At 43.5% G+C, this 23,286-nt stretch overlaps 1 long non-coding RNA gene across 1 annotated transcript; it reads right to left on the bottom strand.

Moving 5' to 3' along the window:
* Positions 1-18,554: 18,554 nt before the first annotated feature.
* Positions 18,555-22,945, bottom strand: LOC149465785 (uncharacterized). Its single transcript, XR_016312216.1, has 2 exons — positions 22,861-22,945; positions 18,555-20,108 (listed from the first exon to the last, which is right to left on the bottom strand). It is a non-coding gene; the product is annotated as an uncharacterized LOC149465785 (long non-coding RNA).
* Positions 22,946-23,286: the final 341 nt, after the last annotated feature.

Here is a 23,286-nt window from a genome sequence, read left to right as displayed (position 1 = left end):
ACCTAGTGCATTATCCAAGGTTTATTGTAGGAATGAAATAATAAAAACATACTCACAGACAAAGCATGTATCTAAAAAGCATAGAAAAATGACAATGGCCACAACGGCGGGCAAGGTGTTCTCAGTGTCAGTGCGGTCAAATGGCTAACGCGTTTCGGGGACTAATCCCTTTCCTCAGAGCTGATGACCAACCTCTGATGCTGATGTATGATGTATGGAAAGAAAGAGCCTCGCTGTTGATGCCTCGCTGTTGAGGTGTCAGGGCTCCCAGGTGTGACCAGAGGTGTGTGACTGACGCAGGGAAACGCAGACTTCAGGTATGTGATAAACAATATAATTTATTAACACTAACCATACAAACATAAACGCAGTGCAATACTAAAACATAATACAGTGCAAACAAACCAAACCAACCACCCACAGATAACAGTACATACAAGCAAGCGTCGTCAGGCAGGCCGGGTCAATATCAATAGGGCAGGTAGGTACAGGGGGAGCAAGCGGAGATGGGTCGGGGTCATAGGCCAGGTTCAGCAGTTAGCTAGCAGCGTAGTACAGAGGGTCAGGCAGAGGGATGGTCAGGGTCACAAGCCAGGGATCAGAACAGGTAGCAAGCAGCGTGGTACAGAGGGTCAGGCAGAGGGATGGTCAGGAGTGAGCCGGGATCAGAGCAGGAGAAGTCAGCAGCGGTTCAGATCAGGCAGGGTCAGCAAAGGAACAGAAACAGGATGCAGGACAGATACAGGGCCCAGACAAACACAACACCAAGGCAGAGTCTGCAAGTCTGGCCATCCCTTAAATACACCAGTATCATCAGTTCCAGGTGTTAGCTGGCTGAAAGGTTGAGTCTCTGATTGCTGGGAGCACCCGCTGGCCAGCCCTGGTACTGCAGATCAAAAGGCAGGTGAGTCCCACCATTGCAGGCCAGTCCATTCCTGACAGTACCCCCCCCCCCCCAAGGAGCGGCCTCAGGACGCTCCAAACAGTCCTAGCTGGGCAAAATGTTCCACCGCCCGGGTCTGGTAACTGGCGGGATATCAAAGACTGGCACAGCGGGCATGACTCCGGGCAGCGGCACACCGGGCTGGACTCCGGGCAGAGGCACATCGGGCTGGACTCCGGGCAGAGGCACATCGGGCTAAACTCCGGGCAGAGGCACATCGGGCTGGACTCCGGGCAGAGGCACATCGGGCAGGACTCCGGGCAGAGGCACATCGGGCAGGACTTCGGGCAGAGGCACATCGGATTACCAGGCGAAGCAGCAGGCAGCGGGCCACCAGGCGGAGCAGCGGGCACCGGGCCCCCGGGCGGAGCAGAGGGCACCGGGCCCCTGGGCGGGGCGACGGGCATCGGGCCCCCGGGCGGGGCGACGGGCGCCGGGCCCCCGGGCGGGGCGACGGGCGCCGGACCCCCGGGCGGGGCGGCGGGCGCCGGACCCCCGGGCGGAGCGACAGGTCTCGGGCCCTCAGGCGGAGCGACAGGTCTCGGGCCCCCAGGCGGGGCGGCGGGCGCCGGACCCCCAGGCGAAGCGGCGGGCACCGAGTCACCAGGCACGACAGTGGGCTCCGAGTCAACTGGCATGACCGCTGGCACTGGGTCAGACATTGGATCGTCTGGCTGGACAGCGGGCATCGGGTCACCAGGCATCAGGTCATTTGGCTCGACAGCGGGCACCGCGTCATCTGGCAAGGCAGTGGGCTCCGAGTCAACTGGTATGACCGCGGGCACTGGGTCAGACATTGGATCGTCTGACTGGACAGCGGGCATCGGGTCACCAGGCATCAAGTCATTTGGCTCGACAGCGAGCACCGCGTCATCTGGCAAGGCAGTGGGCTCCGAGTCAACAGGCACGACAGTGGGCACCGGGTCATCAGGTACCGGATTGTCTGGCTCGACAGCGGGCATCGGGTCACCAGGTATGACAGCGGGCACTGGGTCACCAGGCATCAGGCCATTTGGCTCGACAGCGGGCACCACGTCATCTGGCAAGGCAGTGGGCTCCGAGTCAACTGGTATGACCGCGGGCACTGGGTCAGACATTGGATTGTCTGACAGGACAGTGGGCAACGGGTCACCAGGCATTGGATCGTCTGGCTCGACAGCGGGCATCGGGTCACCAGGTATAACAGCGGGCCCTGGGTCACCAGGCATCAGGTCATTTGGCTCGCCAGCGGGCACCGCGTCATCTGGCAAGGCAGTGGGCACCGAGTCACCAGGTACGACAGCGGGCTCTGAGTCAATTGGCACGATAGCGGGCACCGGATCAGGTACCGGATCATCTGGATCAACAGCGGGCATCGAGTCAACTGGCCTAATAGGATCGTCAGGCTGGATCAGTTCATCATGCTGAGTAGAGGCATCAGGCTGAGTAGAGGCTTCAGACTGAGTAGAGGCTCCAGGCCCAGTAGAGGCTCCAGGCCGAGTAGAGGCTCCAGGCTGAGTAGAGGCTCCAGGCCGAGTAGAGGCTCCAGGCCGAGTAGAGGCTCCAGGCCGAGTAGAGGCACCAGGCCGAGTAGAGGCATCAGGCCGAGTAGAGGCTTCAGGCCGAGTAGAGGCTTCAGGCCGAGTAGAGGCTTCAGGCCAAGTAGAGGCTTCAGGCAGAAGAGAGGCATCAGGCTGCGTACAGGCATCAGGCTGAGTACAGGCATCAGGCTGAGTAGAGGCTTCAGGCTGAGTAGAGGATTCAGGCTGAACCACGGAAGGCAGGTTCACCGGTTTGGATACTGGCAGGATGGTATTGGTTGGAAAGAATTTTCGCTTTTTTCTGGTTTTAACTACTGGAGCACTGCAAGTAAACGCAGGTCTGCAAACAAATGGAGCAGCTGGAGACAGAGAAGAACTGGAGGATGGAACAGGAGAGGGAGCAGTTGCTACAGAGGGCTTTTTTACAGGGTTAAAGGCAGGATAGGTGCAGCGAGTGGGAACAGGGTACTGACATGCGGTAGATAGCCAAGTATACTGGGCTGTAACTGGGGGAGTTGTTGGGAATACAGGAGTAGAGCTTTGAGGAAATAGATTAGAAGCAGGACTGGGTCTTTGTAAGCTGACTGAGGCTGGGTGCAACAAGTCTGTCCATGTCTGCAGTATGGGTTGAACAAAGCTGAGCTTACACAAAGCCTGTCTGACCAAAGACTGCACTGCGTTTATACAATCTCTTAGTATCTGTGGTGAACATGTGGAATAACGCTCCAGAAAGTAACCCACATCATCCTCTAATAACCACACCAGGGACTCTACCTGGTCTGCACTAAATGGTGGCAAAAATTCATCCCTGCATTCGGGGAAACCAGATGAAACCAACTCAACACAAACCTTAATCAATGGCTGCACCATAGAGAAATCTGTGCCCTGATCTACTAGAACATGAGCGAGCCGTATACATTCTAGCAGTTCATCCCGGGTATACTCCCTCAGAGTCTGATAAGCATATTTTCTGTCATCAAGCACTAGCAGAGATAAATACTCAACCTCATCCAGATCCATCCTTCCCAGCAACAAGCCAAGATGGTTTCCCTGTGCAGCCACTTCTGGTCAGGATTGGCCTTGGTGTAATGTCAGGGCTCCCAGGTGTGACCAGAGGTGTGTGACTGACGCAGGGAAACGCAGACTTCAGATATGTGATAAACAATATAATTTATTAACACTAACCATACAAACATAAACGCAGTGCAATACTAAAACATAACACAGTGCAAACAAACCAAACCAACCACCCACAGATAACAGTACATACAAGCAAGCGTCGTCAGGCAGGCCGGGTCAATATCAATAGAGCAGGTAGGTACAGGGGGAGCAAGCGGAGATGGGTCGGGGTCATAGGCCAGGTTCAGCAGGTAGCTAGCAGCGTAGTACAGAGGGTCAGGCAGAGGGATGGTCAGGGTCACAAGCCAGGGATCAGAACAGGTAGCAAGCAGCGTGGTACAGAGGGTCAGGCAGAGGGATGGTCAGGAGCGAGCCGGGATCAGAGCAGGAGAAGTCAGCAGCGGTTCAGATCAGGCAGGGTCAGCAAAGGAACAGAAACAGGATGCAGGACAGATACAGGGCCCAGGAAAAACACAACACCAAGGCAGAGTCTGCAAGTCTGGCCATCCCTTAAATACACCAGTATCATCAGTTCCAGGTGTTAGCTGGCTGAAAGGTTGAGTCTCTGATTGCTGGGAGCACCCGCTGGCCAGCCCTGGTACTGCAGATCAAAAGGCAGGTGAGTCCCACCATTGCTGGCCAGTCCATTCCTGACATGAGGCATCAACGGCAAGGCTCTTTCTTTCCATACATCATACATCAGCATCAGAGGTTGGTCATCAGCTCTGAGGAAAGGGATTCGTCCCCGAAACGCGTTAGCCATTTGACCGCACTGACAGTGAGAACACCTTGCCTGCCATTGTGGCCATTGTCATTTTTCTATGCTTTTTAGATACATGCTTTGTCTGTGAGTATGTTTGTATTATTTCATTCCTACAATAAACCTTGGATAATGCACTAGGTGTGTGCGCCACCTGTTTTCTCTCTATTGTTTGGAGATGGCCTGTTTCCAGCATTGTTGTCACAGTTGCAGGAGTCAGTCTTCAGTTCTGCTTTAAATGTTAAGCAGGCCGTAGACTTGGAGAAAACCGGCCGTTTTTTTTTGGAGAAAATCATAAAATAGGTCATTCAGTCGGCCGACGTTACTGCCATTGTAAAAAAAAGTTCTCTGGTTTTCGTCCCGTCTACGGCCGGCAAATAATATAATAGTGTCCCTGCATAGTGCCCTGCTATTATATTTGACAGAAGAAATAGATTATGCATAAGAAGAAGAAAAAACAACATTGTATCTATTTGTACTTGAATAGAAACATCTGTATCCGAAATGGATACATATAGATACAATGTTGCAACTTTTTCTTCTTCTTCTCCTCCTCCTCCTTCTTCTTCTCCTCCTTCAAAATCTATTTCTTCTTCTCCTGCAAAATCTATTTCTTCTTCTTCTGCAAAATCTACTTCTTCTTCTTGATATTCTATTTCTTCTTTTTCTTCATATTCAATTTATTTTAAAATCTACCAAAAGAACTGCCGATTTGACCATAATTACCGCGAAAATTGGGCGAATGATCAAATCATCCGACGATTTTCCAGCAGGGCCGATTTTCTAAATGTCTTAAAAATTACGAAAAGCGGACAACCGATTTCCCCACTAATGATCCAAATATCGTCCGATTTTTTTTATCGGCCAATAATTCGTCAACTTTATCGCAAGTCTATGGCCTGCTTTAATTTACCCACTTCAATACTGGGTACTTATACCCCCTTCCTGCCCAGGCCAATTTTCAGCTTTCAGCGCTGTCGCACTTTGAATAACAATTGCGCGGTCATGCAACACTGTACCCATATGAAATTTTAATCTTTTTTTATCATTTTATCATTTTTTTTCACACAAATAGAGCTTTCTTTTCGTGGTATTTAATCACCACTGAATTTTGTATTTTTTGCTAAATCACACAAAAAACACCTTAAACTTTTGAAAAAAAAATGCACTTTTCTTTGTTTCTGTTTTGCAAAAAAATATAATTTCTTCATAAATTTATTCTGCTACATTTCTTTGATGAAAATAATAATAATTGGATTTGTATTTTTTTTTTCAAATGTTTCTATTTGTTTTATTTTTTAATACATTTTTTCTTTTTTTTTGCTGTTTTATTTTTCAGCTCACTGACCAAAGCAACACAATGTTGCCATAGTAACATTGAACTACACTGGGCAAGTGATCAGGATTTTTTTTTTCTTAACACATTATGATTGCTGATACCAATGTATTTCATTGATATTTACAATCATTGTTACTGAATGAAACTGATTCATTCAGACTTTTGCTGCGATTAGCTGTGATTGGGTAAAGCTGATCACATGATACAGATGAGCTGTGATTGGCTCTTGTCTGTATCATGTGACTGCCTTGACCAGTCATAGCTAACAACATAATTGCACACAATGGATGGCTTGACAGGAAGCCATTCATTGTATACAATTGACATATGATTTGCTGTGAATGGAACAGCGGTCACATGACACTGGCAACGGGTCTGTGTAGTGATATGTCATTGGCTGTGTCCCGTAGACACAGCCGGTGACAGATCGCGTGCCCATTTTGTTTTGAAAGGACGTCATATGATGCCCAGTCACAAGGGCGAGTGTCCCGCCCGGGCGTCAATCTGCTATAGGCCGAGCGGAAAAGTTTTAAAGTTGAAGTTTAGGTATGCAAATTTTGACATAGCTTGGATCAATGTAAGTATGTATGTGAAGTACCTGTGGAAGTTGGGCATCACTTTAGTAGGTGAACTATTGAAAACAAGAGGTTCTGATCTCGATATGGATACCATTCAGGAAACACAACTTTTTCTTTGTAATTGGATGAGGTGGAAATTTTGACATCACTACCCTGTTTCTCCACCTCATTCAATCAGAGAAGACTTTGCATTCACTGAGGAAATGCAAAGTGTTCCTCAATAGTGCTTGTACCAAGCAAGCAACCCCTTTTGTTCACAATGCAACACAAAGCTTTCTTATGAGTTCAGCTATGAATTAGATCCTCCAATCAGCTCCTTTTTTCATTCTCTACAACAGAATGACTAATTGGTTTACAATTGTACCCCTTCCACACCCTGTCTGAATACTGCTCTGCAGGGCATTATAGAAGGTTACTATAAAGGATGGATTGAGGTACTACTTAAGCTGGACATATACTAGTATTTCATTCAAAATATTTAATTTTAAGAATGTTCAGTCGATTTTCTGTTGGTTAGTGAGGTCAAATAGGTGTTCATTTTCGACTGTAGTGGCAAAAAAAGCCAAGGAAAAGGATAGATAGAATTTTATTTGTGAATGGGGTTTTTGTTCTGGAAGAATCATACATATTGTAATGAAACCTGTTTAATACATCTGGGATTCTATTCAAGTAGCAGGTCTAGATGAAATTTTAAGGGCTTTTGAATTAAATTAGTTGACTCAATGATGGCAAGAAAGTTTGTGGTTTTCATTCAGGAAAGTCTATTCCTTCCAAAATCAAATATTAAAAGCAAATTGCATTTTGAGATACTTTTGAACGACATTTATCAAGTCATCAAACATACTGAGATTTTTTGTAAAAATGTTCATACAAACATTTACTAGCGTATGGACAGCTTTAACATACAGCTAGCCTCAATTCACACTATGAACTGACAGGAACTGCACTGCATTCCTGTTCAATTCACATGCGATTCAGTACAATGCAGTTTGAACCCAACCGTTTCACACCAAAGTTGTGCACTAAAACCGGATCACATGGTCGTTTTGTACCATACAGTCCAGTGCAGGCATACTCACTCTGTTTGCGAACTTTGTTTGGGGTGTCCTTAAGATTGCACAAACACCCGCTGCAGATTGCAAAGACAGATTTGAATGCGGTGCAGAAAACGCACAATCGATTGCTCGTTTCCCGTACCACATTCTAGTGTGAACCTAGGCTTAGAGCAGGGGTGTCAAAGTGGCAGGCCTCCAGCTGTTGAAAAACTACAAGTCCCACCATGGCTCTACTTTTAGGAATCATGCTTGTAACTGTCAATCTTGCAATTTTTCATGGGACTTGTAGTTTGGCAACAGCTGGAGGGTTGCCAGTTTGTCCCCCGTGGCTTAGAGTATACTGAACATAATAATGGAGCACACTTTATATATAAACATACATATAGCAAGTGCTCTATCATGATAAAATCGCGTGATGATGAAATGCATCGAGAGATTGGGACTATAGTAAACATGCTGATTCCACTCCTGGCAGTCTAGATTACAAGCAATGGATTGGATGATGCTGGAACCTAAGGTAGATGTTACTTGGTGCCTGAGATTGATTATAATTTTATTATGCTGGTGGTGTATCTGGTGCAGTATGTGGGCTGCTGCCATACACTTGGGACTTCTTAGGATACCCCGAGATGTAAACAATATAAATGGGTCAGAAGATTGCAGTGCCACTCCAAAGCATTGAAATCAAGAAGAGGAATTTGTTTTTTTTTTTCGAATCTATAATACACTTGCTAGCCTATAAAATGTATTACATTTGGAGTAAAATCTCCCCTCTGGATTTCAACTCTTTGGTGTGGCACTCCAATCTATTGACCCAAATATATAGATTGAGAGTCATCCTGGTTAACCATCGGGCAATGCGCTTATGTAGTGCTATACCCAGAGCCAGCTGAATTGTTTTGGGATTTCTTCTTCACTTCTGTTGGGAGTTCCTAATTTCCTTCCTTAAAAGGAAAATAGTTGTAGCAGCACATGGTCCCCACAGTGGCTTCCTTCCTGCATTCTGCAGGCTGGTGTAACAACAGAGCTCCCTTTCTCCAGTATACCAGTTCACTGTCCCCTTACTTTCTTGCATCAGCCAGTCACCGTCTTCCAAACTCAGCCAAGATGGCTGCCCCCCTGCATTTGGGAAACTCCATAGACGAATACTAAAAAGTGGGCCGCTGAACTTTTGCATTATTAATATTCAGTTTAACCCTGTACACACTGCAGAAGGATAATACAGCAGCAACAAATAAAAGTTTCACACAGTAGGGTTTACACTATTAGTTTCTTTATTTTTTTGGTATGGATGTGAGAGCAGGTTTCTATAATATCAAAAGTGAGAAGTAATACAAACAAGTGCTATCAGACCTTTCTATAATAAAGCGTTTTTGTCGTTGTAGTGAGCTCTCTTGCTTGCACAGAGTATGGGGGACCAGAAATAGTCATGGATTACACTGTGTTGAAGAAATGTTATTATTTGCAAGAATATGCAACGTTTTTTTATTGCATAGCAGTGTAATCAAAGAAACTTTGGACTTTTCTTTTATATTCACATTATTTCAGGTGTTTTATTACACATTTGTTGTAGGTGCACTTGGGTAATAAGGAAGTTAACTCTCAAAAGGGAGCTTGTTCCATTTAAACCCTTTACCCCAAGTTTTTTTTTTTTTTACTCTGGATCCACCCTCCACCATTCTGGCTTAGGCCAGAATAATGTGTCCCTGTTCCTGCAGCCTCCTGGGATAATCAATTCCGAGGGTGCTGCAGGACTAGGCTCACAGAGGGAGGGCCTGGCATGTTATCAGGGGCTGGCTGCCTAAACACAAAAGAAACAGTCATCTGAAGAGGACCAGGATGTCCGTGCAGGACCAGAGCTATGTCACTTAAACAGACTGTAGCAGGACAACTCTGGATTCGCTGTGTGGGTAAGTATAGGTTACAAAGATAATCCAGAAATACAGTTGGGGGGGGGGCAACATGGGGCATGTTAAGTTTCACTCTAAAATTTAGTTCACCAGTATTTATTATTGGACATCACAGCATTTTGGGTAGTGCAAATTTACCATTTCATAGAGCAAAATATACAGTAGTTTTAGAAACATCCTTTATGTCCCCCTCTTCTCCTCTGCAAAATTCCCCCCATACCTTCCAAGTCATACCTACCCAACCTCAATTCTCCAAAATTTTTGCTGTGTGGCCAACTTAACCAGCCACTGATCCAGAAGGATCCCAACCAAGATTTTATTGGTTGAACTAGGTGGACTTGTGTCTTTTTCAACCTAACTAGAAGGACCTGACTTCTGCTGTGGCAGCTATGTGGCATCCAGTTGGCACAGATCACTCTGTTTTATCCAGATCTTATTGCTTCATTAATCACCTCCCTGCTAATTGAACAGAGGTGATGATGCTGAATCATTGTCTACTGAGCACCCCAAGGCTTGGTGCACACTTTTGTGATACATGTTTTGTTCGTTTTTATATTGCTACTCATTCCTAATGGCACCCCAATGCACCTTGCCAATAGATATACGTTGCAGCACACCACCTGGCAAGATGACTCTCCACCATGTGTTGTGGTATTCGGCATAAAAAAAAAAAAGTTTGTGTACCTTATTCATTCATTTGAGTGGCTTGCCTAATGCCCATTAAAATGAAAGATAGCGTGCCTTAAGCCACATCCTTATGAACCTAAAATGTAGAGGTGGCATCGGAAGCTGAATAACTGAGCCAGGCAAAAACTGTTTCACTTGCTTGACTGTGCAGTGTTTCAGATGTGCATAAATTACAATCCAGGCCTGGAGTTTTATGTAAAAGAGCATCCACAATAGTATACATGTACCATGTGGCCAGTTTTCATAGATAAATGTTTCAGGAAAATGTAACAGCCATTTTATAAATATGGAAAATGTTATCCTAGATTGTAAGCTCCGAGGAGCGGGGCCCTGCTATCCCTCTTGTATTGAACTGTATTGTTAGTGTATTGTCTCCCATTATATTGTAAAGCGCTGAGCAAACTGTTGGCGCGATATAAATACTGTATAATAATAATAGTAGCAGGCATATAAATTCAAAAGAAAAACAAATCCTGATGTTGGCATACTATTTTTTTTTAAGGAATGGATGTGTCTATAATACTGAATTAGAATGTACTTTTATAGAACAGTCAAATGTATATACCAAATCATATGTCAGTCTTCCGTTCAACCCTTTCTTAAAGTAGACCTTGCATAAAGAAGATCTATTAAGAGTTTTTATTTCTAGCAAGTGGGTCATCTATAATTTAATTTCTTTAACACATGGGGGTTTTCCATAATAAACCTGGTACACGGCATATGAAAGTACTAGAGAAGATATGTAAAATAAAGAACTAAAGCTAGCGAATGTTCATATTTCAGCCAATTCCTGCTAAATCAGCTAAAAATGCACCCATGGCTGACCCAGCTTTACAAACTTCGATTGAAAAATCGAAGGTGTAAAACTGTTGGCAAAACAGTGACTGCATCCAATCAGATTCTGTTACTGGTCGGGTATTCCAATAGCCAGAACATCATATTTAAAGAGGCACTGGGGACTTTCAAACTTGAACATGTAGCCAGTTAAAGGAAAAAAGGAAAACTTCAAAGAAGTTCTATAGCTCTGCCGAGGCGACTCCTACACAGCAAGGCTTCCCTTAAAGTGGAACTAAACCATATTTTATTATTATTATACATATCTGAGCATCACAAACTAAAAACTCTATTTGATTAATTTTTAACATTCAACGCAAACTCACCCATCTAGGTCTCCATGATTTATTTTGTTGAGAAATCACTTAAAAAAAACACCTACCTAGCATTTCTAGCTGCAGACCTCTTTAGTAAGGGCAGATGATTCATGTAGCATTTATTTCCTGGAATCTATCAAGCATGCAGGCAGAAGGGCATGCTTAGCTAAGAGAGCCCCTACTCTAGATGGAAAAAAAAATGCCCATGAACACTTCATCATTTTGGTCTAGGCCAGAAACCAGCAAGCAACTAAAAAAAAAGGTTAAAATAAGTAAATTAAGCCTTCTTATCTATTTACGAATGCTAGCAGCATGAGGGTTAAAGATAGTTCATGTTTGAGATAGTTTAGTTCTGCTTTAAAGTAGTTGTTATCCCTTACATATACCCAATGAAGTGACTAGCATCTGATGATGCACAGAGATGAATAAATCTTCCTACATAAGTTGTGTTTGTTTATCTGTAGCCTCCTCTCCTCTACAGCCTTCTAAAACACACAGAGCAAAGGTGATTTCTCAGCTCAGGGGGCGGGGATCTGATGTCATGCATTGCATGAGAGGAGAGCTCACTGTAGTCTGAGACCTGCATGGAGGGAATAGACACACCTCCCTCTACACTGACTCATAGGGAAACATGCACATCTGAGGCTGTTAATAACCTAATGTGTGCCAGAGAAGGGCAGAGCTGTCTCCTGGGATTGCTTGGTGTCCAGTTAGACTGTCAGAAGTGATTCATGCAGATAGAAGAGAGAGAGATCAAAGAGGCACCATACAAGGTGTTTTTGGATTAAGACTAGCACACACGATAGAGGGATCTGCTTTGTTCATTGTTAATTTAAGAGGTTGGCAACCACTTTAAACGGAGAAGTATGGAATACTAAAAAAAGAGCATGCAAGAATGCATACTTACCTCCAGGCTACAGTATCTGTGTGATCCTGCAGCCCTGTCTCAGTCCAACTCTAAGACTGAGAACTAATTGATCACATGACTGCTGATTACTCACTTCTTGGTCTGCTCCTCCAGTGCACAGGAGGGGATGGACGCATTTATCTTGGGCTGTCAAATGAATGCTGAAAGGCTGAGCCATCTGTTAGGCAATGGGGTGGATCCTGACAGTATTGTTGGGATCCTTCCAGAGCCTGGCGCAGCTCTACCCTACTCTACACTGCCTATGGGTCACAGGAGTCCAATAGAAAATGTGCTCATGTGACCATCAAGAGAAGTAAAACCTTTGGCCATACTTCTCTTTTAATGACAACATGCCAGTAGCTCGAACCATAAAAATGATGAGTTCTAATTTTTGGTAGATAGGTCATACAAACAGCCAAACTGTGTCCTTTCACTTCCTGTCCCATAGCCAAAACAGGAAGTGAGAGGAAATCTTTCCAAAGTGAAGGAATGCTGGTGTGTCACCAGAAATAGTCTCCCCATGTGAAATTGGTGTTCTGATGTCAACCCAAAATTTGGGAATTTCTTTTACTTTTGGTGAGAACGGTATACACGATAAATATAAATATAGAGGGTGAATCTCACTTATGGAAGCACAGTAAAAAGTGAAAGATGCTCTAATCTCTCTCCACTCAACCCACCCCCCCCCCAAACAACAAAATGCCTTTAGTTACACTTTAAACTATCTTTTTGGAGTAACAAGGTAATGGTTACTGATTACCAATATCCATGAGGATAAACTATCCAAGTTTTTTCCCGTATTGATCCCCGATAAGGGGGAAAGGTGTTGCTCCTAAAACATGATGGGATGTTTTTATGACCTATTTACCAACAAATAATTATGTTGGGCTCTTTTATCCAGTTTGGTCTGGGCCCTATTTCTGTATTTATATGGTGTAAATACAGTGGAGATTCCACCATTAATGATATTTAAATAGGATAGAGGAACCTAGATTTCACTATGGGTGTATGGTAGCCTTCTACTACATAGAATGTAATAACAGAACACAAGTACCTGAAATGGTGTAGCTATTGTGGCACCCTCCTAGTTAGCTAAGGAGTGCTAGCTGGTTTTTTTTTTCAGTTAGAAAGGATGAGTAGCAGCCTGGGCAATAGTCAGCTGGGTCAAGTTTGGGTCAGGGCTGAGAGGCTCTGCAGATCAGTTTCTTGATACCTCCCCCTGCTCTAGAATCTTGTAGAAGATTCTAGAAGCAGTGAGTGATGCTGAGGAGGAGCTGGTCTGCACTCTTAAGGGATCCTGACCAATCCCCAAGCAGGAGGCTTGGCTTGTGGTCAGGACAGCCCTTAAAAGTGGTTGAGCCTGCTCAGGGGCAGGGAGAGTTCGGGTGGAGAATGTGAGAAAGCTGAGATGCAGGAGCCTGGGAGGGGGCCCAATGGGAAGAAGCCTACCTATAAGCAAGGTGCTGGAAAGGAGGATTGCTCAGCTTCATCGGCCCCCAGAATGAGGACCACCTGTACAGCCAGGAAGGATCCAGCCCAGTGGAGGGCCTGAAGGCAGCCACATACCTAAATCTGCTTGCAGGATTGAGGCTGAGTGAGTAGATCTACACCCCCTGGGCCAGTTAAGGAAAACGTGACTGTTCCAGAGTGAATCCAGAGTTGTCCTGCTTCTTACCCAGGACTGTTTCATTTAAAGTGGCAGGCACTGGCTCCTTTGCCCAGGGATTCCCTCGGGCAGTTGGATAAGAAGAGGATTGTCTAGGGTGGTACACCAGGAGAGGCTGGGGAGTTCTCCAAGAAGAATTTCTGCTGTGTAAAGACATACATAGTTGCTAGGGAGATTGTCCTTGGTTTGCAGTTCCATTGGGCATCCCCTACACCCCTTGCCCCATCCAAGTTAAACACTCCTTAATAAAATATAAAAAACAAAGCTCAAGGACTGTTTACGGATTCTGAATGCAAGTTTGTGGACAAATGCATGTTGCCTGGCTGTGCAGGACTATAACGGTACCCAAATCTTTAGCAACTCCTACAGGGGTAGTGATACACTATTATAGTTGGGCCATTGGGCAGCTGCACTGTCTGTAGTTTGAGCCTACTGCGAAGGTGCATAGCCAAAAGTCAGTGATACAGGAAAGGAATGAGTATTGCATGCTATGATGTCTGTGTACTTGCTTTTTATCTGTTCTTCTTTAAAATCAATTTTACTAAAGTGTTTTAAATTTTCTTTCTACATATCGCAATGTTCTTTAGTCCCTGCAGTGTTTGATAGTGTTCCTGCTCGGACCTTGCTCTGTGACCCTCAGCTAATCCAGCACTGCCCTTGGTCACGGTCCCTGCCCAGAAATGAGGTGTGAGAGCTGTGTGTCTGCTTCACTGAGAGACCATCTGTCTCTGTCAGCTTCATTCTGTCAATGCATGTTCCTTTCACAGCTCACTGTGCCAGAGTGGAGAGGAACCTCTACCAGCCACATTACAGAGTGCATATACTGTATAATAATATTATGTCTGTCATACCTCGCTCACGCCTCGCGTTCTGCTGCTTTGTACACCTGCAGCTGACATTTTCCACCAGACCACAAATTGGAACGTTAAACATTTATGTAACTTAGGCTAACCTCTTGTGACACTGGAACTCTATTATGGCTGATTATTGGGGATCACCCATATTATATCATCACCCTCCCTCTTTAACCCCTTCTTATAGTATTGATAGCGATGTCCCTTCAGTTCCAGATAAGATTCATTACAAGCCCCCAGATAACTACTTCAGTTGCATACATGATCCATATGAAACCCCCCAAGTGATTACCCTTTTCAGGCCCAGGCAGGATTTATTATAAACCCACAGTACTGTTTGTAAATTAACTTTTTGAGTGCCAAACAGGACATTCATTATGGACATGCAGATAACATGCTAACCTTTAAGTCCTAGATGAGATTCAGTGTGTTAAAAAAAAAATCTATTATCATAATTTTTATTTCACAGTTCTGTACCCTATGGGATAAAGTACACGTAGTATTTTGTCCCATGTTTTTAAGTGCTTCCTAACCCTAGTTATGAGATCTGACCTGCCCCCCCAACCCACATGCTGCGGCCAGACAACAACAGCTATGAAGGAGACGGCCAATTCATAGCCGCAGCTCGTCTTGGCTGTAAACAGTTTCCTGAGACAAGTAACAGCAAGAGTAAGGCAGAGGGAGGGGGGGCGAGCTAGCTTCTTAATTCCTCTTGCCATTGCTTGTGTCAAGAAAGTGCTCACAGCTGAGACAAGCTGCAGCTATAGTCCCAGTATGGCTGTCAGTTACATTGCATACATTTGGGAACATTTAGGGCTCGTTCACACTTGACTGTTTTCCAACTCTTGCCAAACGCCCCTATAGCTTTTGACAAGCGTTGGTCCGGCGTTTGCGGAGCATTTTCAACGCTCCGCAAACGCTCCGAAAGCTAGTCGTTTGCCAAGCATTACGAATGCCCCACAAACGCCTATAATGAAGTTTGAATGGTGCTACCGCTCTGCAAACGAGCGGCACCATAGACTTGTAGGAGGCTTCAACTCCTCCTGACTCGACCAGAGGCCTCCGTTTTGCCGCGGCGCTAACGCTCCCGTTTGAAATGTGCAGAATTTTCCCAGGTGTTTGGGAAACGGTAAAAACGCTTCCCAAACGCCTGTCTGCCACTTGCTACCAAGGCTAGTGTGAACGTAGCCTAAAGCTCACCATTCCCACCATTAAATAAAAATCACATCTGCATTTTGATATGCAATCCATCTAATATTCATTAGTTAAACATACATTTTTGTCTTCACTTACAATTTGTTTTTCCACTTCCCAGTTGAGTGAGGTACTGGTAATGCAGCCCTGGCCTCACAGATGCAGCCTGGAAAGGCTTCATCACCAGTGTTTTGATTCTCAGATGATGTGCACTATCAAATGGTCCTGGCAGCAGACCCAGAGTTCCAGGAAGGATTTATCTGCTGTTAATGGGTTCCATGAGAAGGAATAGCAAAAAAATGGCATGCCAAGAATATGCAATTATCTAAGTATCTGTTTGTAGGTTGCCATTACTAAACATTTTTAAATAAGCCTTTTGTTGCAGTTTTTAAGATAAAATTGATGTTTCTCCTTAACCTCCCTGGCGGTATTCCCGAGTGTAGCTCGGGGTAAAATTTCAGTACCAAGAGCGGTAACCCCGAGCTACACTCGGGCTTACCCTGCGGCGTTGCTCAGGGAGTCCCTGCAGCGCTTACCTTGTCCTTCGCTCCCGCGATGTGTCTCCTGCAGCGTCCCCGGCCATCTCCTCTGGCCGATGCTGGCATCCGGCTTCCGTGTTCCGGTCCCTGTGACGTCGGGACGGCGGCAAATTTGAAATTTTTAAAAAATGTCATTTTTTAAAAAATTATTATATAGTAAAACATTGCTGTTTCAATGCATTTCACATATATTTTGTCCCTACTGCTTTGTCCTGTGCCCTGCCTGCATTTTGACTGTTCTTTCTGCCTGGAAACTTAGAAAAGTCCATGGCATCAAAAAAGCGTCCCTTTATGTCAAAAGCAGTTTTAGACCAGCTAGAGAACAGCGATAGTAAATCAGAACCACTTGCAGAATTGAGTGATAATGATTCGTGGGGAAATTTGTCATCAGACACTGAAACCGATTTTGCGACTTTGCTCAGCGATGTGCGAATTTGCCTCTGTATTTAAAATTTCAGTGTTTTTGGTTTGATTATATTATTAAATTAAATATATTATATTATTTTTTATGATTATTTATTAAATTATAATTTATGATTTTAGTGTTTCAAGTTTTATCATATCCGGAATGTTTACTAGACTCTTGTTCGGACAGATTTCAGTGAGTTATTCCTAAAAATTACAGCCTACAATAAAAAACTACATATTTCCATGCAAAAAAATGGTACCGCTTTCAGCACAAAAAATCAGAAATAATCAGACCGCCGAGGAGGTTAAGAAAACATGAGCTGACAAGACTGGGTAATTCTGCAATTCATCTATACTATTTTACCTGCATTGTGCATTATGTGACAGTATAATATGTGTAGGTTTTACAGTTCTGCTAGGTGAATAATTTTGAAAAGTGTGTCTACTGAGCCACATAAATTGACTGGTTTTCAGCCGGTGCGATTTTTGTCTCCCGTGCCAGCACACCCAAATTTCTGCAGCACATACAGCAGTGGATACCTGGGCAGGGACTTGCTCCCCACACATCCTGTTCCCATCTCTGCTTCTGCACTCCATTTGGGAAACACATTACGGCTCACAAGGATCCCATTGTACAGCTGCTCTGTTCACTGGTGATTAAATACCATTCCTAAGATTTCTGGGAATCGGTGAAAAGCTGGAGAATGATCAGGCTAGTAACTCGTTCACTGCATATATGATCAAAAGCTGGCCCCTTTCTTGGTTGCTTTGATGTAAACAACTTTAACCTAATGTACACTTTACATCATTCTTTATCATCATCATGACTTTAGGGCTATATATTTCGGAAGCGAATCACATACAGAAAATAATGCAAACTTTAAGGATATCCAAACCCAAGAACAAAAATGCAGTCTAACAGTCTACAGATGTAGCGGGTGCTTTGTTTTTTTTTAGACTAATGATTTTCTGCAAGGACATTAAATACCTGTAGATCTTGTCATAATTTCAGTGTCCTTGTAACTTCCTGTGAACTGAACTGATCTCAAACAATGTTATCATCTTTCTCAGAGATGGTCTGTGTACTACAGAACACCTACTCTATGTAATGGAGAGGAAGAGATGTTTGTAGCTCAAATCAGGAGAGCAGTCTGGGATGTCCACACTGCTCCTCAATGGGTACACCAGGTCAGGTGATCCTGCCACCCTGAATCACCTGGTATTAGATGGAACTAATCTGTGTACTTGTTTACACCTCATATAATTGTGTAATAATTCTAGCTATAATATAGTTTACTATTTAAGGGGAGGTGTGAATTCCGCACATATGGGCATAAAATACGGACCAATAACACAGATTTTTTTATTTACTTTTTTTTTCTGATCTAAATTTTGTACTATTTTATTGATATTTATACATCTGTGTGTATAGGTCTTTTGAAAGCAATGGGCTGCATTCAAGTCTTTATCAGTGCAAAAAAAAAAGTCTCCGCACCTAAAAACATAACATTTTTGGAGTACATGTATAAGACTCCTTTTCTGCTCCACCACACCTTACACCAGATTTGTAAACAAACTGTATTTATCTACTTTACCTGGCTATAGCATTTAGTTATTGGAAAGAGCTGATTAAACAACGAAGAGTATTTTAGTTTGGCTTCTGTACCGTTAAGGTACATCCATAGACATTGGCATCAGAGAGGTGAGTAAATACAGTGGGTGATATACTAGATTGAGGATCCTAAATTGTAGCTGTGGTCACTTTACATGCCCAATTATGTGTAGATGAACTAAACAGGAACTTTTTTTTCACACGACTGAATAATTGAAGAGACTTTTGACGATGTCTGTGGAATAGGTCTTCCTCGGTGGATACCCGAGAGTGACTCAAAGTATAGAAATAATAAGATGCCAAATCCAAAGATAAGAGTCCAAAGATCCCTTTATTCATAATTCCAACAAACAATTAAACAACATTCAAAGCATTTTTGGGGCAACAGAACTCCGTCATTAGGGTTTAATGGGGGTGCATAATTACAGTCGCCACATTATAAAATGACAACACAGTGTTTGTACAATCAACTTTAGACTTACCAATACTATATTATGAGGGGCGTTCAAGTCAAAATGAAACTTTTAATTTTACAGGTATAAAAAGGGACGCTAGGGTGGTGGTACTACATGCAGTAGTAAGTGGCAAGTGTGTCCTATTACCAGGGGCGGACTGACCATTTGGAAACTCGGGCACTGCCCGAGGGCCGGGGTCAGTAGGGGGCCCCATGAGATGCCCCTGGTACCTTTTTCATAGGCTTTTTTGAGTTTGGGCAAGGACACAGGGGCCCCATGATCCCCTATTGCCCGGGGGCCCCATGAGTTGTCAGTCCGCCCCTGCCTATTACTGATAGGTGGCACACATGTCGCAGGCCAGTCCAGTGACCATTAATTAAAATAGCAGACAACAGTGTTAGTGCTTGCATGGAACAGCGTGTGGTGATGACGTTTCTTGTGAACGAAGGCATAAAACCCGCGGAAATCTACAGAAGACTTCAAACACAGTGCGGTGATGAGACGCTGAGCCGCAGTAAGACATTTGAATGGTGTAAACATTTCAAAGATGACCGTGTGTCCATTAGTAACGATCCTGGCCATGGTGGTTCCCAGCCCACAGCAGTCATTCTTGTGAACATTCAGCGCATGAAACACCTAATCTTGGATAATTGATGCATAACCTGTTGTGAAAATGCACAAGAAACAAATCTTTCTGTGGGAAAAGTGAATAAAATGATGACAAAGTGAAGCAGACTGTCCTTGGATGGTTCAGGTCTACTGACAAATATTTCTATGCCAAAGCTTTCCAGGCATTAAACACTGGGATAAGTGTATAAATGTAGCAGAGGAGTATGTTGAAAAATAAACGCAGTTTCCACTCCTTGAAATTCTTTCTTTTATTATATAATCTCAAAAGTCCCAGTTTAACTTGAACACCCCTTGTATAGGGACCTTCTAATCTGTCCAACTAATTTGTATCCAATCAGGAAGGCACTACAAATTTGTTGGTAAATTTTAAAGAAGATTGTACAATTATATTGTTTGTGGTGAGCTTTGAATGAGAGTGTATACCAATTCATACATATAAAACATAGCAGCATGACAAGTGCAACACTGCTCACAAAGAGTGGTTATTAGAAAATCCAAGCGGAGTAATGTAATTTAAATGTTTAACAAACATGTTTTATTTGATCACATGGATCATATTGAGGTTAGACAGAGACATGGTAAACAAATCTTTATAAAATCACTGAATTAAAAACATTCGGCGTCTCCAGAAATAATATCCGGCAATCAGGAATTCACATAAGGCAATAAATTTCCTAACTACTAGATCAAAGGATTTCCATGTTTTCCATATAATGTCTGCATAGGGGGAGCATTCTTCAAAAAATGTTTTGGTGACCACCACCTTGAATAGAATGACCTCCTGGAAATAGAAAAACCAGAAAAAATATAAGAAGATCATAGTAGAGGGAACAAATAGGAAATGTATGCTGACCATATGCAATAACAAAACAACCCCATAACAGGTATACAGTGGGGCAAAAAAGTATTTAGTCAGCCACCAATTGTGCAAGTTCTCCCACTTAAAAAGATGAGAGAGGTCTGTAATTGGCATCATAGGTAGACCTCAACTATGAGAGACAAAATGAGAAAAAAAATCCAGACAATCACATTGGCTGATTTGGAAAGAATTTATTTGCAAATTATGGTGGAAAATAAGTATTTGGTCACCTACAAACAAGCAAGATTTCTGGCTCTCACAGACCTGTACCTTCTTCTTTAAGAGGTTCCTCTGTCCTGCACTCATTACCTGTATCAATGGCACCTGTTTGAACTTGTTATCAGTATAAAAGACACCTTTCCACAACCTCAAACAGTCATACTCCAAACTCCACTGTGGTGAAGACCAAAGAGCTGTCGAAGAACACCAGAAACAAAATTGTAGACCTGCACCAGGCTGGGAAGACTGAATCTGCAATAGGCAAGCAGCTTGGTGTGAACAAATCAACTGTGGGAGCAATAATTAGAAAATGGAAGACATACAAGACCACTGATAATCTCCCTCGATCTGGGGTTCCACACAAGATCTCACCCCGTGGGGTAAAAATGATCACAAGAACGGTGAGCAAAATCCCAGGACCACACGGGGGGACCTACTGAATGACCTGCAGAGAGCTGGGACCCACGTAACAAAGGCTACCATCAGTAACACACTACGCTGCCAAGGACTCAGATCTTGCAGTGCCAGACATGTCCCCCTGCTTAAGCCAGTACATGTCCGGGCCCATCTGAAGTTTGCTACAGAGCGTTTGGATGATCCAGAAGAGGATTGGGAGAATGTCATATGGTCTGATGAAACCAAAATAGAACTGTTTGGTAGAAACACAACTCGTTGTGTTTGGAGGAGAGAGAATGCTGAGTTGCATCCAAAGAACACCATACCTACTGTGAAGCATGGGGGTGGCAACATCATGCTTTGGGGCTGTTTCTCCGCAAAGGGACCAGGATGACTGATCCATGTACAGGACAGAATGAATGGGGCCATGTATCGTGAGATTTTGAGTGCAAACCTCCTTCCATCAGCAAGGGCATTGAAGATGAAATGTGGCTGGGTCTTCCAACATGACAATGATCTCAAACATACCGCCCGGGCAACGAAGGAGTGGCTTCGTAAGAAGCATTTCAAGGTCCTGGAGTGGCCTAGCCAGTCTCCAGATTTCAACCCCATAGAAAACCTTTGGAGGGAGTTGAAAGTCCGTGTTGCCCAGCGACAGCCCCAAAACATCACTGCTCTAGAGGAGATCTGCACAGAGGAATGGGCCAACATACCAGCAACAGTGTGTGCCAACCTTGTGAAGACTTACAGGAAACGTTTGACCTCGGTCATTGCCAACAAAGGATATATAACAAAGTATTGAGATGAACTTTTGAAATTGACCAAATACTTATTTTCCACCATAATTTGCAAATAAATTCTTTCCAAATCAGCCAATATGATTGTCTGGATTTTTTTTCTCATTTTGTCTCTCATAGTTGAGGTCTACCTATGATGCCAATTACAGGCCTCTCTCATCTTTTTAAGTGGGAGAACTTGCACAATTGGTGGCTGACTAAATACTTTTTTGCCCCACTGTATGTGCTATTCCATTACATTCTCATGAACTTGACCATCATATAAAGATGGATATATGGCCTTCCTGGATATCCACCCCAAATTGAAATGTATCCACAGTAGTAGGTGATTCTAAAGGTATATGAATGTGAAACATAAATACAGTGAATAAAATGATGACAAAGTGAAGCAGACTGTCCTTGGATGGTTCAGGCCTACTGACAAATATTTCTATGCCGAAGCTTTCCAGGCATTAAACACTGGGATAAGTGTATAAATGTGGCAGAGGAGTATGTTGAAAAATAAATGCAGTTTCCACTCCTTGAAATTCTTTCTTTTATTATATAATCTCAAAAGTCCCAGTTTAACTTGAACACCCCTCTTATAGGGACCTTCTAATCTGTCCAACTAATTTGTATCCAATCAGGAAGGCCACTACAAAGTTGTTGGTAAATTTTAAAGAAGATTGTACAATTAGATTGTTTGTGGTGAGCTTTGAATGAGAGTGTATACCAATTCATACATATATCCATTTGGTTATAGCGTCTTCTAAGTCTGTTCAAGTCCTCATCCCATTCTAAGTCCTGATGAAAGAGGGAGTTTTGTCGCTGTTGGCTATTTTGTTTGCTATGAATTATTAAAGGCATCTTTGGACTTTCGCCTTTTGGTTTGGCACCAATTATTTTTATACGTGGAGCTTACACAGGGTGCTCTCAGTTGGTTCTGCCAGTCAAACACGGTATGCCACTTAGGAAAGCATGAAAGTATCAACCACAGTGGGGACTATAGGTGAATATGTTACTTTGCTCTAAATGGGCAGACTACAGGTTCACATTTAACTATATCCAAGTCCTATATTTTCTGCCATATTTTATAACCATACAAATATGACTTATCTGTTTTACAATTACATACTTTTCAACAATTATCCAGTTTAAATAAAAAAAGCTATTAGACTTACTACAGTACATGAAAAGCGTTTAAAAAAACAAAACAAAACACCCATTACAAAATGCATTGATTTTTACGCAAAGAAGTATAAGTGACCCCCAGGTGGACTCACCCTCGGGCTTGGCTTTAAGCCCTGCAACGTGCCAGGTCTGTTTCACAAGGCAAGGCCACAAAGCCATTCTGAAGATCGCAATAGCTTGTTCTTTTTCTTAGCAATCTGCTATATGTGCCTACGCATTCATTCCATTCTGATTATTTGCCAAGTGCTGGCGCTGCCAAGATAAAATGCTGCGCAGCTGGACACAAAACCTCGGAGGCATTTTTTTTTCCTTGCATTTACTGAACTCCATAGCTTTCTATGACTTGTGTTGCAGTTAGTAAATACTTTTTTTAAATTTAGGCTAGAAGAATAGCATAACATTTAGGACTAAAGGCCTACGTAATGATAGGAAGGTGACCTTTCAGTCTACTGTTGGGGTCTGTTATTTTTCTCTTTAGCTTCCCTCATTCGAGGGGCCTCTGAGAGTGGATTAATGTC

Source organism: Staurois parvus, unplaced genomic scaffold (assembly GCF_062004578.1).
Source record: "Staurois parvus isolate SC_StPar_1 unplaced genomic scaffold, SC_StPar_1.0 ptg000137l, whole genome shotgun sequence".
NCBI lineage: Eukaryota > Metazoa > Chordata > Amphibia > Anura > Ranidae > Staurois > Staurois parvus.
Note: the sequence above shows the minus strand (reverse complement) of the source record. Positions and strands in the feature narration are given on the sequence as shown.